The 15,068-nt window shown below is 43.3% G+C and overlaps 1 protein-coding gene and 1 long non-coding RNA gene across 4 annotated transcripts in view; both read right to left on the minus strand.

Annotated features, from left to right (window-relative positions):
• Window positions 1-15,068, minus strand: part of TTLL11 (tubulin tyrosine ligase like 11) — a 288,007-nt gene that overhangs the window by 89,880 nt on the left and 183,059 nt on the right. The window lies entirely within an intron of this gene.
• Window positions 1-15,068, minus strand: part of LOC100581815 — an 83,414-nt gene that overhangs the window by 20,881 nt on the left and 47,465 nt on the right. The gene's annotated exons all lie outside the window — the stretch shown is intronic.

A 15,068-nucleotide genomic window follows, 5' to 3' on the forward strand; every position in this document is an offset into this window, starting at 1 on the left:
TTTGATACATTCTTTCTTTTTGGGACGGAGTCTCTCTCTGTCGCCAGGCTGGAGTGCAGTGGCACGATCTTGGCTCACTGCAACCTCCGCCTCCTGCGTTCAAGCCATTCTCTTGCCTCAGCCTTCTGAGTAGTCAGGACTATAGGCATGCACCACCATGCCCAGCTAATTTTTGTATTTTTAGTAGAGACGGGGTTTCACCATATTGGCCAGGATGGTCTCAATCTCTTGACCTCGTGATCTGCCTACCTCGGACTCTCAAAGGGCTGGGATTACAGGCGTGAGCCATCGTACCCAGCCTGATCTATTCTTACATGTTTAATGTGTGGCCCATCTAGAGCCATACCAGCAGACTCGGCCCTGTTAGAGCCTTGAGCCAGTCCAAGCCCAACCATCGCCTTTGCCCTGGTGGTGTTCTTTCTGACTTAAGTCTGGAATCCCCATGCATAAGAGAAACCTCAGGCTCTAGTAGCTATCAACCCTATCCTCATGGAGCCAGGTCAATTTCCTCCAACTGGGCTTCTGCCCTTGTTCCTGGTTGGTACCTTGTTTCCCACGAGGGAGACAACCTGACCAGGATCCCTGCCCGTTTGACTGGCCCCTGCCATGCCCTTGTTTCCTTTTTCTACCAGGGCAGCAGGTGTTAGTCCCCACACACCTTCGTGCTATCTGGATCCAGCCATGAATAACCTGAGCTCGTGAAACCATGAGGCCACCAGTGTCTAGTTGCCAGTGTTGACTCACGTATGGACGTCAATGCTCCTTCTGCCATTTTGGACCCACAGATATGGACACAAACAAATCCAAGTTTGTTTTGTCATGTTCTTTCACTTTGAAAAGCTCAGTTAAATTTCTGGATTGTTCCCCAGGCCCTCAGAATGTGCTGGCCTATGCTGGACATTGCTCACTACTGGTGGTCCAAGTTGCGGGGGTTCTCTCTAATATCACTGGTTCTAATATTGTAATATTATATCTCTCTGTAGAAGACATGAAAAATATAGAAATATATAGGCAAGAGAACAAAATTCTCATATGTAATCTCATTATCCAGAAATTATCACTTTTAGTATTTTGATAAATCCCTTTCCACTCCTCTTCGATGCACATAATATTTTCACATAGCTGAAGTCACACTATACATACAATTTTAAAACCTGATTTTACATTTAACTTTTTTTTTTTTTTGAGACGGAGTCTTGCTCTGTCCCCCAGGCTGGAGTGCAATGGCACGAACTCGGCTCATTGCAACCTCCATCTCCAGGGTTCAAGCTATTCTCAAGCCTCAGCCTCCTGAGTAGCTGGGATTACAGGCACGCACCATCAAGCCTGGCTAATTTTTTGTATTTTTAGTAGAGATGGGTTTCACCATGTTGCCCAGGCTGGCCTTGAACTCCTGAGCTCAGATAATCTGCCTGTCTCGGCCTCCCAAAGTGCTAGGATTACAGGCATGAGCCACTGCACCCAGCCATTTAACATTTTATTATAAGCATTTTTGCCATATCACCAAGTTTACTTATAGACATCATCTTTAATGACAGAATGACAATCCCTCAAGCTAACCCATATTTACATTGTTTCCAATTTGTCACTGCTTGGATGAACTTATTTGTGCAAAAAAATCTCTCTCATAATTTTGGATTATATCTTTGGTGCAAATTCCTAGAAGTGAAATTTCTGAGTCAACAAGTATGAACATTTTAAGGCCTTTGATATACAATCTGGCTTTAGTCTATGACCTTGTGAGTTGTTAAAGAATAAATTCATAGTCACCAATTCAAAGATTTTTCATCTATAATCTTTTGTTTGCCATGAAGTTAACTACTGAGATCACACTAAAATAGGGTGATACTTTTTCTATTAATATCAACACAAATATGGGCTTAAAAATATTTCACACAGGAGTATGGGAAACTGGAAGTAATGAGATTAGGCAATATTTTCAAATGACCTGCAATCACTTTCCTAATAACAGGAAATTGTCATGGAGATTTGTATCTCTAATTATTTTTTAGACTCTTCTCCTCAAAGCTATGAATCTGAATCTGAGTCAGCAGCCTAAACAGCCAGAATTGGAAACAGTGAACTCTATTTCTGAGTTTCTTGAGTAGCATGGGAACTTGGGATGTCAGCTGCTCAGATCCATTTATGTAATAATTTTTTTTAAAAAAATCTGTCTTCTCCATGAACCCTCCCCTGATCCCTCCAGGCAGAATTAATCACTCTTCCTTCTCTGCCCTGCTCATCACCAGTGCCTCATTTAACACTTTTCTTGGTCTTTATCCTATCTGAGTTATTTGTTCAAGTCTCCCATTAGGATGGGTGCTCCTGGAAGGCAAAACCTAGTGTGTTTCCCTAGACTTAGCACAGAGACCAGTGCAAAACAGGCACACACAAACAGGAGGAGGATTTTTTTTTTTTTTTATCTGCTAGTAAGCATGTGGGTTGTGGCTTGCTGGGAATCCTATGTGTAGGACAGGTTGGAAAGGGAAAGGGGAAAGGGGAAGGAGGCTCAATGCCAGCCCAGAGGCCGTACATGAGCAATAATCAGAAGAGAGTATTACTTCTAAAATTTCAGTGGCTCCAAAATGAAAAGTTCATTGACTGTTTCATAGATATTTGTGGTATACTTTCCAGGGAGCAGGTATTGTGTCAGGTGATGGAGTCCCGAGAGGAGTAAAAAGCTCTGTCTGCCTTCCTAAACTCCTGGAGACCACCACCACAGTAAAATATAGAGATTTTGGCATGGCGTGTTGGCGCACGTCTGTATTTCCAGATTTCAAGCAGCTGACCGACAACCACCCCTTACTCCCTATTTCCTTTACTCAATAAATAAGAAGGGCTCTAGAAGCTCAGGGCCCTTGTTCACTAGAAGCAAGGAGGCTCCTGACCCCTTTTTCCAAATATACTCTTTTGTTTTTGTCTTTATTTCCATGTTCGTCCTCCTTTGTTCAGTCCACCAGGGTCCATGGCAATTGAGTACCTACATTCCAGGCATTGTGCTGGGAACTACAGACACAAATTGGGAGGCCGGGGTGGGAGGATCACCTGAGGTCAGGGGTTCGAGACCAGCCTGGCCAACATGGTGAAACCCCTTCTCTACTAAAAATACAAAAATTAGCCGGGTGTGATGGTGCATGCCTGTAATCCCAGCTACTTGGGAGGCTGAGGCAGGAGAATCGCTTGAACCCTGGAGGCAGAGGTTGCAGTGAGCTGAAATCATGCCACTGCACTCCAGCCTGGGAAACAAGAGCAAAACTCTGTCTCAAAAAAAAAAAAATATAGAGATTTCAATGATCCTATTAAAAAGGTTGTCCATGGATGAAGAAAAATAAGCAACGCAAATCCGGATAGGATAAGAGATAGAGACTGGATTTCCACTAATCAGAGAGCACCACCTTTAAGTACATTATCTAAAAATCATTTAAGATTCTTTCAGGTAATCACTGTGTGTCACCCCTGCTATCTGCCAAGTCTAGATTATCTGCTCACTCATTTCCATTTGGTAGCAACCTTCCAAGGACAAGTAAGGCCTTTGAAATCTACTAAATCTTACTACAAATTTCTTGGGGGACTGTCACATCTGTGGTGGCTTGCCATGAAAAATGTATTATAGCTAACCAAGTGGATATTTAAAACTATGTTATACATAATTGGGAAAAAAATAGCTAAGGCTTAAGGATAAAGATTCATTAAGAAAAAGTGTTGCATGGTAAAAAGTTTTGGAGTGACATGGCCAAGATAAAATCCTCGTTCTGCTGGACATTCATCTTGTAGCCTTGATAAGTTACTTAGCCTTTCTGGGGCTCAGTATTCTCATCTGTAAAATGGGGGTGATTATAGCTATCTCCTAAAGAAGAAGAGAAGGAGTAGGTGAACAAAGAAGGCTATGTGGGTTCGACACAGATGTCTAGCACCCAAACATAAAGAATGTGGAATGCATAAGAAAAGGGGGAAGACACCTTCTTCTGGTGGGTAGAAGACTGAGCAAGAAGCATCGGGTGACTCAGATTCTGGTCCCAGATCCATTCCAAACTTGCTGGAAGACCGAGGGAATCCCATTCCCCTGGAACAATCTCAGTTTTCCCATCTGCAAAATGAGCAGGCTGGAATACATGACCCCAGTTTCCTCCCAGTTCTGACATTTCATCAGATCCTTTTGTTCTCTCTTCTTCTAAAGCATGTGAGTCAGGGGACAGTGTGTCAGTTAGGACCGGGGCCAAGGCAGCATCATAACACGGCTCATTCAGGCTTTCATGTCTCCAGGTTAGAAGGCTGCCAGCCTGGTCACCAAGCAGAATACTTTTGTGAAACAACCTGCCACAAGCTGGTGTTTCATGAGCAATGAACAGAAATCCATCTCCCATTTTGACAGCGCTGCGCTGGGAACTCGTAAAATATTCAAGTAACTAATTAAGTCATTTTTCGATTCAGCAGTGGGTTTCTCTACTCATCTCTTCATTTGTCCATCCAGTTGTTGACTCAAGTCACTGGAGCATCTATTATGAGAACAGACATGCAGACGTGCTGCTTCTCTTCCAGGAGCTATTGTTTCAGGCCTCTCTTCCTGGCTTGTAGATGGCTGTCTTCTCCCTGAGTCTTCACGTCGTCTTCTCTCTCTGTGTGTCTGTGTCCAAATTTCCTCTCCTTGTAAGTACCTTCCAAGGTAATTAGGGCCTACTCTGTTGGCTTCATTTTAACTTGATTACCTCTGTAAATATGCTATCTCCAAATAAGGTCACATTCTGAGTTACTGGGGGTTAGGATTTCAACATATGAATTTGTCAGGGGACACAATTCAACCCATAACAGTTAGTCAACTTAGTCAACCATTCCTTCATTTGCTCATACATTCATTCATTCTTCCATTCAACCCATAACAGTTAGTCAACTTATTTATCCATCCCTTCACGTGTTCATATGTTCATTCATTATACCATCCAACCCATAATAGTCAACTTATTGATCCATTCCTTCATTTGTTCATTCATTCTTCCAACCATAACTGAGTGTTGGGAGGCAAAAGCCTGAGGGTTGTGACCAACTCAGCATTCCACTGGAGGCTAAATGATCAAACAGCAAACTGCTGATCATGAATGCAGGATGTGGGCAAACTCACATCTGCACCTGCCGCCAGAAGGTATGCTGAGGGCAATCACTCCCTGCAGCCATGCTCCTTGAGATTATCTACTGGAACATCTGGAGTCGACTGTTCTAAGAAAGCAGTAATGCAGGCCTGCACTAAATCAAGCAGCTGACCGACAACCACCCCCTACTCCCTATTTCCTTTACTCAATAAATAGGAAGGGCTCTAGAAGCTCAGGGCCCTTGTTCACTAGAAGCAAGGAGCCTCCTGACCCCTTTTTCCAAGTATACGCTTTTGTCTTTATTCCCACGTTCATCCTCCTTTGTTCAGTCCACCAGGGTCCATGGCAAATGAGTACCTACATTATAGGCATTGTGCTGGGAACTAGAGACACAAAGCAGAACAAGCAGATGTATCCATGGAAGATGTTACATCTGGTGGAGGCATCATGCACACAGACAGCTCACTCAGTGTGAGGCAAGCTTAAAGTGCGGGCTGGCCACGGGGAATGGGGCACTCAGCTCCCACAGAGCATTCTGGGCAGGTTTCTAAGTCTTCCATGAGGCAATAGTGTTGGGGCCAAGAGGTGAAAGACTTGGGTAGAGCTGAGTAAGTGGCAGGTAAGAAGAGAGGAATGTCTGGGAAGGGAGGAATGCCTGCAAAGGAAACTGCAAGGGAAGACACAACGGAGTGTGGAAGGAAAGGGCACCATTTTGGAACTCAAATAATGTGGATGGAGTCTAAGATGCGGTTTTCACCCATAACCTCACTGGATCCTCAAGGCAATAATGTAAGGTATGTAGGGCAGAAATTATAATTTCAAAATAAAGATAAGAAAACTGAGGCCCAGAAGCGGATAACTAATTTGCTCACACAATACAGCGTTCAAGTGCAAAACCAGAGCTAGAGCTGTGACCTTCCTCGCTTTGCAGATACAGGGGAGAAGAGCAGCAATAGGTGTCTTGGGAAAAATTAATCTCTTTGGGTTTTGCAAATGACCTTGGCCCATCTATTTGGATTTTGCAAATGACCTTGGTAAATCTCTTATACTCTTTCTCTCATGAGGTACTTCTGATATCATTTTGGTATTACTTGGGCCAAAGTATGCTGCTTTTCTGCAGGGAGCAGCATGCCTTCCTTTCAAACACCGTTCCTCGTAACAGCTCTTTAACATTTGGCTACTAGAGAAAATGTCCCTGTATTTTGTGAATGCTTTAGAAACTTTCCAGTTCCTTCACAGTTTCCTCCGTCAGCTGAGTGTAACAGTTTGGAAAACAGTGATGCATCATTACAGCAAAATCAAACACCAATTTTAGCCCTTTCCAGCAGTGGTTTTCTTTAGAACACATTCATCATTAAAACAAAGGGTTGTGGGTTTGTGGGGAAAGCGACATTCGAGCTGTCAAGACGATCGAAAATGTTTAGGAAAACATGTCTCTTTTTTAGGTAATGCTTGCTTTTTGGGCAAGTGCAATTTCAAAAAAAATTCTTTCCTGTAAATGAACATTGTTAAGATAACATAGGAAAGAGCCTGGAAATCTTTGATTGTCTCAAGTATAATCATTGTTTTGACTAATAAGTCAACTTTGCAATAACAAAAAGGCAAGTAACCAAATGTAACTATGTGGTTTGCATTTGTTTGTATTTTTAAAGTGTAAATCCTGAGTTTTGTTAAATAAGAGAGCCAGGAAGAGTCATAGAGATTTTTTTAATGTGGGAGAAACTGGTTTTTCAACACTGGTATAGGTTCTAATCAGTGTATGACTCTTTTTAACAATAATAATGGTGATCACATACTATATTTGAATAAACTCTGAGACTTTACAAAGTTCTTCCATCCCTGTTATGCCCCTGGTTCTCAGAATAGCCCTATAAGTGGCCAGGTGCAGTGGCTCATGCCTGTAATCCCAGCACTTTGGGAGGCTGAGGTGGGCAGATCACTTGAGGTCAGGAGTTCGAGACCAGCCTGGCCGACATGGCAAAATTCTGTCTCTACTGAAAATACAAAAAATTAGCTGGGCATGGTGGCGGGCATCTGTAATCCCAGCTACTCTGGAGGCTGAGGCTGGAGAATCACTTGAACCCAGGATGTGGAGGTTGCAGTAAGCTGAGATTGTGCCACTGCACTCCAGACTGGGAAACAGAGTGAGACTCCATCTCAGGAGAAAAAAAAAATTGACCCAGCAATCCCATTACTGGGTATATACCCTAAGGGTTATAAGTAATTCTACTATAAAGACACATGCACACGTATGTTTATTGCAACACTATTCACAATAGCAAAGACTTGAAACCAACCCAAATGCCCATCAATGTTAGACTGGATAAAGAAAATGTGGCACATATACACCATGGAATACTATGAAGCCATAAAAAAGAATTAGTTCATGTCCTTTGCAGGGACACGAATGAAGCTGGAAACCATCATTCTCAGCAGACAAACACAGGAACAGAAAACCAAACACCACATCTTCTCACTCATAAGTGGGAGTTGAACAATGAGAACACATGGACACAAGGAGGGGAACATCATACACCAGGGCCTGTCAGAAGTGGGGGGCTAGGGGAAGGATAGCATTAGGAGAAATACCTAATGTAGATGACAGGTTGATGGGTGCAGCAAATCACCATGGCACATGTATACCCATGTAACAAACCTGCACCTTATGCATGTGTATCCCAGAACTTAAAGTACAATAAAAAAATAATTTTTTAAAAAAGAATAGCCCTTTGAGGGAAGCAGCATACAGGTGGTCACCCCACTGTATGGATAGGGCATCGGAGCATTAACAAATATTTGCAAGCTTCTACTACGTAAGAAGCCCTGGCCCGGGCATTCCAAGCTGAATTAGACACAGTGCTCCTGCTCCCAGGAACTTAAATGAGTTTTTAGGCAGGTAGACAGAGCAGGGCCTATGATCTACTGTACTGCTAGATCCAACTCAAATCTGCAGCTCTGTTAAGGGTAATGGTGGAATTTCCTTTTGGAAGAGACGCCTTCTGGTCTGGAGGCCATGTGGTGCCTGCCAGGCCTCTGTGGTCAACCTGAGGAGTCATCCAGAACACTTCAAACCCAGGTCCCCGAGGATGCACAAGCACATCAGGAGATCTTCCACGCTTACCATTCCCCTGCCCCTCTCCCTGTCCAGCAATACCATGCTGCTTATGATACCCCAAATATGAAATGCTCTCTGTGTCTCTGCCTTAACCTAAGCTCCCCCTTTTGCTCGGAATGCCCCTCTCTGCCCCACAGTCCATTCAGACGTCGTATGTCACTAAAACCTAGCACAGAGGACACCACTCCCTTGCCTGAGTCACTTCTATACCTTCTATACACATCCACTGTTGAACTTGTCACCCCTAAATTGTGTCTGTCTCAATACCCTATTGGATCTGGGAGCATCTTGAGAGTGGAGGCTGTCTTTTGTGACATTCTAGATCCTCAGTGGCTAGTCCAGAATCTGGCACAGGGCAGATATTCAACACATACATGATATCAGGAATTCAGTAAGCACTTAGAATGTGATGAGTTTGAGGCACCCTCTAAGTGTGTGATCTCTAAGCCGCATAAAGATCCTGGGGAAAGGCATTCTTTTCCTCATTTTACATAGGAGGAACATGAGATTTAGAGAAATTATGAGACTTGGCCAAGATCAGAGTCACGAAAAAAAAAAAAGGACTAGGATTCAAAGCCAGGCTTATCTGATTTCAACGATCTTTCCACAAACCCACAGTGACTCTGCTGAATTGCCTTCAAGGTAGTTTCTCCTGCAAAGTTTGGTAAAGACTGCAGTGAACTCTGGCTGCTGTACTCATTCTCCACCCACCCTGCTCCACCCAGACAAGGGGAAGCAAGAAGGTTTGGGTTTAGAAGTCTCCCGATGATTTCTTATCCATGACTCCCTTTTTGTTTGTTTTATCATAAGAGCATTTTCCATAGCATTAATCTGGATGACAAGACTTCAAGCACCTTGCCCTTAGTAATCTTGACTTAGAGTCTTTTTTTTTAATCATCTGACAGCTTCTGAAAATGGTCAAAGTCCAAATCTTACTGACACTAATTATTTCTTTAAAATGTGCGGATCTGTCCACTGGCAAAAAGAAGACCAGGAGGCAAAGTTAAATTACATAGTACATCACTGTCCCCAGCACAGTCTTCTCTGCCACTCTGTCAGTGTGAAAATTTACAGCATAGGAGATATACCTAATGCTAAATGACGAGTTAATGGGTGCAGCACACCAATATGGCACGTGTATACATATGTAACAAACCTGCACATTGTGCATATGTACCCTAAAACTTAAAGTATAATAATAATAAAATTTAAAAAAAGAAAATTTACAGCCTATATTATCTCTTTGAAGGGGTTCAAGTCCTAGAAAATACAAGCTAAATTTTAAGTAGAATTTTAATTTTAATGAAAGCTTCGGGGAATGCTGTTTATGTTGCTTATCTTTCATACCTGGTGATTAAGTTAATTTATGCTTAATGGTAAAGGATATTTCTAATCCCCAGACAGGCTCAACATCTGTCTAGGACGGTGTTTTTGGAAGCTTTAAGCTGCTTGTGACGGATGTAATAACACCAGGACACTACTGAACTGACACCTGAAGGCTATGTGTAAGGAAGACCAGGGACATTATGTCTCTGCCCAGTGCTTGTATTGAAATCAAATCAACATCTCATGCATTTCATTCTGTCAGCCTTTAAAATCCTGCCTCATGCTCTTTCATGGTATTCCCTGAACAGTGCTGCGGAAATGAAGGCGGGTTGTGAGGTGGGATCTGGCATTCACACTCAGTGAAAACTAGCAGTTCTTGAGCCCCTGTGACATCTATAGGCCAGGGCTCTGCTAGATGCCCTTTATTCACTATCTCGTTTAACTCTCACAATAATTCTGAAGGTAGCAATTACCATCCCCACTTTCCACTGGGAGAAACTAAGGCTCAAAGAGGTGAACTTGTTTATCAGGTGACGTAGCTCGGAAGCTAGGATTTGATCCTAAGACAGCCTGCTCTTGTTCTATCCCCCATAGTATAGGAAGGAGTTGACAAGACATGGCCCTTGGGTCAAACCAACTTGCAATCTGTTTGCGTAAATAAAGTTTTACTGGAACACAGGCACAGCTATTTGTTAATACGTCGTCTACAGCCAATGTCACGCAGCAACAGTAGAACTGAATAGATGCGGCAGAGATAGCCTGGCAGGCAGAGCCTAAGCTAGTTCCTATCAACCTTTTACAGGGAAGTTTGCCATCTCCAGGCATAGGACCTATACCATAACAAGGAAATGACCTGAGCACCTATTACCTGGGAGGCCTGGATTGGGCCAGGGCATGGAATAAAGGTTGATGAAGATATAGTCCACAGTTTCAAGGAGCTTAAAATCTGTAGGCAGGGCCTTCACATGAAATGGTAAGCCCAGATGTTATCTATCTCAGCAGCCCCCAAGCTGCCCAGTAAAAGAGACAGTGCTGCCCTGCTCTCACCCTCCATATAGATCACTCGGGCCTTCCTGGGCGTCTCCATGAAGAGCCTCGGGAGCACCCAGCACATCCTCACGCAGCCCACTCCTATGTCATGCGGCCCCCTCCATCCTCATTGGCTCACTCCTGCCTGCGCTCCTGCAGTCGCAGATGGCCCATTTCCCCTGCACGCCACGCTGCTGGGGAGTGCTGCTTGGGAGCACCATGCCACAGCTAGAGGGCTGGCTCTTCCTGCTCCCTAGGCTACCTGGGAATGGAGCCAGATCCCATAGAGAAGGAGAGAGGACTAGAGTCAGGAACCTGTGTCACTGTGCTCCTGGGGTTCTGCTTGTGCCAAGTGTGGCCCAGGTCTTCTCACCCAGACCTATCAGCTCTGCCTCTAACCCGCTCTCCACAGGGGCTCAAAACCAGTGCTAGGGACCCAGGTCAGGAACATATGCCATTTCATCTCGATTTCCTCCGCCTCCTGTTGCTCTTTCTGTGATGGAAACCTCTCTCCTTACAGAACAGTCACTGGCAGTGGTGGTGGGAGGGGGAGCTGGCCAAGGATTCCATACCAGTGACCACGGGACATAAAACTGGGTATTTACCCATCAGAGTAAGATGAAAAAAGTAAACAAAGGTGTGTGTGTGTGCATGTGCATGCATGTGTGATTGTGTGAATGTATGTATCATTCTTCCATGAACTCATGCTCACAGGACTACATTAAACCATATGAAATGCAGATATTGGGCTATTTTGACATACAAAAGTGCCATTTTGGAGTGCATATACTAGTGCTGTGCTTGTATACAGCTGTCACAAGAACATGTGCACATTTGCCAGCAGACAGGACACCTCCCAAAGTTAGTTCCGCTTTCTTCTGACTTCCCAATACATCTCATGTTTGCTTATTCTGATACCCATCACATCGTATTCTAATTGCTTAGATAGATGCCTGTCCTTCCTAAAGTACTAGAAGTTTCTTTCTTAAATCAGAAACTTTTGTGCTAGTTTTAAATATCTTTGCCTACCTGGTATTTCCCAGCTCACTATATCTTTGTTGAATAAATGGACTGTTTGTGTGTGTAAAAGAACAAAAAAGTTGCTATTTTCACATGCTTCAAGCCTAATAATTAGTACTTGATTTTTTCAAAGTATCCTTACAGAGAAAAATAAAATGTTGGCTACTTTATGTTATCTTCACAATTTGGGTTTCTTTTTCTTTTACATTTTATTGGCTTATAAAGTCTGGACATCTGGAAATTACTTATCTTATACAAGCAGCAGTTGGCCCCCAAACATTCTCATAAAATTTGGCAGTAGCTATCAAAATTTAAAATCACCTATTTCTTGACCCAGCAATTTTATTTCTAAGGGTCCATCCTGAAGAAATATTGGCATGTATAGACAAAGACACACACACACACACACACACACACACACACACACACACATATACACACACACTGAGGGGGTTCCTGGCAATGTTGTTTGAAATATGAAAAAGTAGAAATAACTTAAGTCCTCATCATCAGAGGATTAATTATAAGAAGAATGAAAATGCCCCAAATTGGTATAGCACACAGGCCATAGAAACAATGATGTCTGGATCTGTATCTACTGACATGGAAAGATGTCCTTGCTGTACTGATAAGTGAAAATAGCAAGTCATAGCATGTCATATGCATGAATCATACACAGTGTGATCCTGTTTTTATAAAAATCACTACAACATAATAAATTTGTCTCTCTTTACAGGTTTCAATATCACTAAGAAGGGTTAGAAGGATTGAAAGCAAATTGTTTATAGTGGTTGTCGCTGGGAAGTGAGGCTGGGGTTGAGGGATAAGCTGAGGGAAGATTTGCCTTTCAATCTATAGACTTTAGAAATTGTTTGAATTATTTACAAGGAAGATGTATTACTATTTTTATAATTTTAAAAACAAAGCAATAAAGAAAAAAAAGCCTTGACACACAGTGGTGATTTGTGCAAAGCAGAATAAAAGAGAATACAGAAAAAGGAAAAATTCATTTTGATTCTGGGGTTCTGGGAAGGCTTTCAGAGAAAGCACTTTCTGAGTTGGCCTTTAAAAGATGATCAGAAATAACGGAACGATGGTATCCAGCTTGAAGGAATCATGAGCACATGTCAGGCTCGAGGACAGCTACCCACATTAGAGTGTGATTTGTAGTTGATGACAGTCAAGAGGGTTGAAAATTTTGTTATGAAATTTGATCTCCAGTTAAGATTTCTTATTACTTTATTCAGACAAACCTAATTTCTCCTCAGGTAGATGTCTCTTACTTGGAACTCAGCTGCTTAGGTATTTGAGGGCTGGGGAGCTGTTGCAGACACACTTAAAGGCCCACCCAAGACCCTGTCCCTTTTCCTAACATATTTACATTCTGTTTAGGTAGCCATGCTCTTCCTAAAAGCCACATGCTTCAGAAGAGGCTGACCCCAGCCCAAGGCCCTGCCGGGGGCATATTCTGACTGGTCTAAGCCAGTTGTGGTGGGCCCACCCCCCTTGACAATATTGGTTTACGTTTAGGGCTTTGACCCAATTCTGGCTAATGCGATGTGATGTTATATATATTTTACCATAATAAAAGTAGAGGGTGGCTGCACATGGTGGCTCATGTCTATAATCCCAGTGCTTTTGAGAGGCCGAGGCAGAAGAATTGCTTCAGGCCAGGAGTTCGAGACCGCCTAGGCAATATAGCAAGACTCTATCTCTACAAAAAAAAAAAAAAAGAAAAAAAATTAGCCAGGTAATGCATACCTGTATTCCTAATTACTTAGAAGGCTGAGGCCTGAGGATCACTTGAGCCCCAGAGTTCAAGGTTGTAGTGAGCTATGATTGTGCCACTGCACTTTAGCCTGCCTGGGTGACAGAGCAAGACCCTGTTGAAAGAAATAAAAGAAAAGAAAAGAAAAGAAAAGAAAAGAAAAGAGAAAAGAAGGACAGAGAGAAAAGAAAGAAAGAAAGAAAGAAAGAAAGAAAGAAAGAAAGAAAGAAAGAAAGAAAGAAAGAAAGGAAGAAAAAAAGAGCCGGGCACGGTGGCTCACGCTTGTAATCCCAGCACTTTGGGAGGCCGAGGCGGGCGGATCACGAGGTCAGGAGATCGAGACCACGGTGAAACCCCGTCTCTACTAAAAATACAAAAAATTAGCCGGGCATGGTGGCGGGCGCCTGTAGTCCCAGCTACTCGGAGAGGCTGAGGCAGGAGAATGGCGTGAACCCGGGAGGCGGAGCTTGCAGTGAGCCGAGATCGCGCCACTGCACTCCAGCCTGGGTGACAGAGCGAGACTCCGTCTCAAAAAAAAAAAAAAAGAAAGAAAGAAAGAAAAGGAAGAAAGGGAAGGAATGAAAGAAGGAAGGGAGGGAGGGAAGAGGAGGGAAAAGAGGGAAGGGGAGGGAAGGGAGGGAAGGAAGGGAAGGAAAAAAAGGAAGAAAGAAAGAAGAAAAGAAGGAAGGAAGGGAGGAAGGAAGGAAGGAAGGAAGAAAGAAAGAAAGAAAGAAAGAAAGAAAGAAAGAAAGAAAGAAAGGCAACCAACAGCACCCAGTGAAGCAAGCATAAATTGTGAGTATAATCTCTAAATCTTACATTTAAATCTCTCATTGCTCCATAGGAAATAAATTGCACTTAAAAATCCACTAGAATTAAGTTAAGCCCATATAATGAAATAAAATGGGGTTATTAAAAATAAAAGCATATGATTCCACTTTAGGCCACGAGAGAGTGATAGCAAACTTATACTCTTGCCCTAAATAACTATAAAAACTAGGGATTTTTTTTTTTTTTTGAGGACAGTGTTTTTAAGCACTGGACAACTGGCAGTGCAGCCCTGTGAGCCTTGCAAAAAGGGAAACATGAGGTGGGCCTCGGTTTACCCAGCCTTCAGCCTGTGGGCACTTTACAGACCACGGACCAGGGATGTGGGGTGTATCAGATTTGCTGAGCTGCTGGAATTCATGGAGCAGGTTACTGGAAAGGAATAAATCTGTGGATGGGTGGGGGAGACTCTCCACATCTTTGGCTGAGGGCTGGGCCATGAATGTGCAGAGTGAGACTGTGAGGCCCAACGGAGAGGCTGCTACAGGGCAGAGCACTGACCAGAGAAACCAGAAGTCACAGAGTGATGGGAAATGTCAGAGTGAAGGTGGGGAGATTTCGATGCCACTGGAACATGTGTCCCAAGAGGGTAGCAACTGCCATCTGTTGTCATGCCTGATGCACCCCCAGACTCCAAAATGATGCCGATCCCCATAGGAGATGTGTAATGCTTATTTAAATGGTGTCACCTAAGCTGGGTCTAGGGCAGATGGCATTAAGGACAAGGTAGGGGCTGTCCAAGGAGTTCAGATTGGGGAGGGATCTGGCTCCAGGGACTGCAGGGCCAAGGTACTTAGGAGTGGGGAGGCATCATTAGAAATAAATTTAAAATGCATTCATTCATCCATTTCACTTCATTTCTTCTCTGACCCATCTTGCTACCACAAAGAACATGAAA

This window comes from Nomascus leucogenys, chromosome 8, assembly GCF_006542625.1.
Source record: "Nomascus leucogenys isolate Asia chromosome 8, Asia_NLE_v1, whole genome shotgun sequence".
Classification (NCBI taxonomy): domain Eukaryota; kingdom Metazoa; phylum Chordata; class Mammalia; order Primates; family Hylobatidae; genus Nomascus; species Nomascus leucogenys.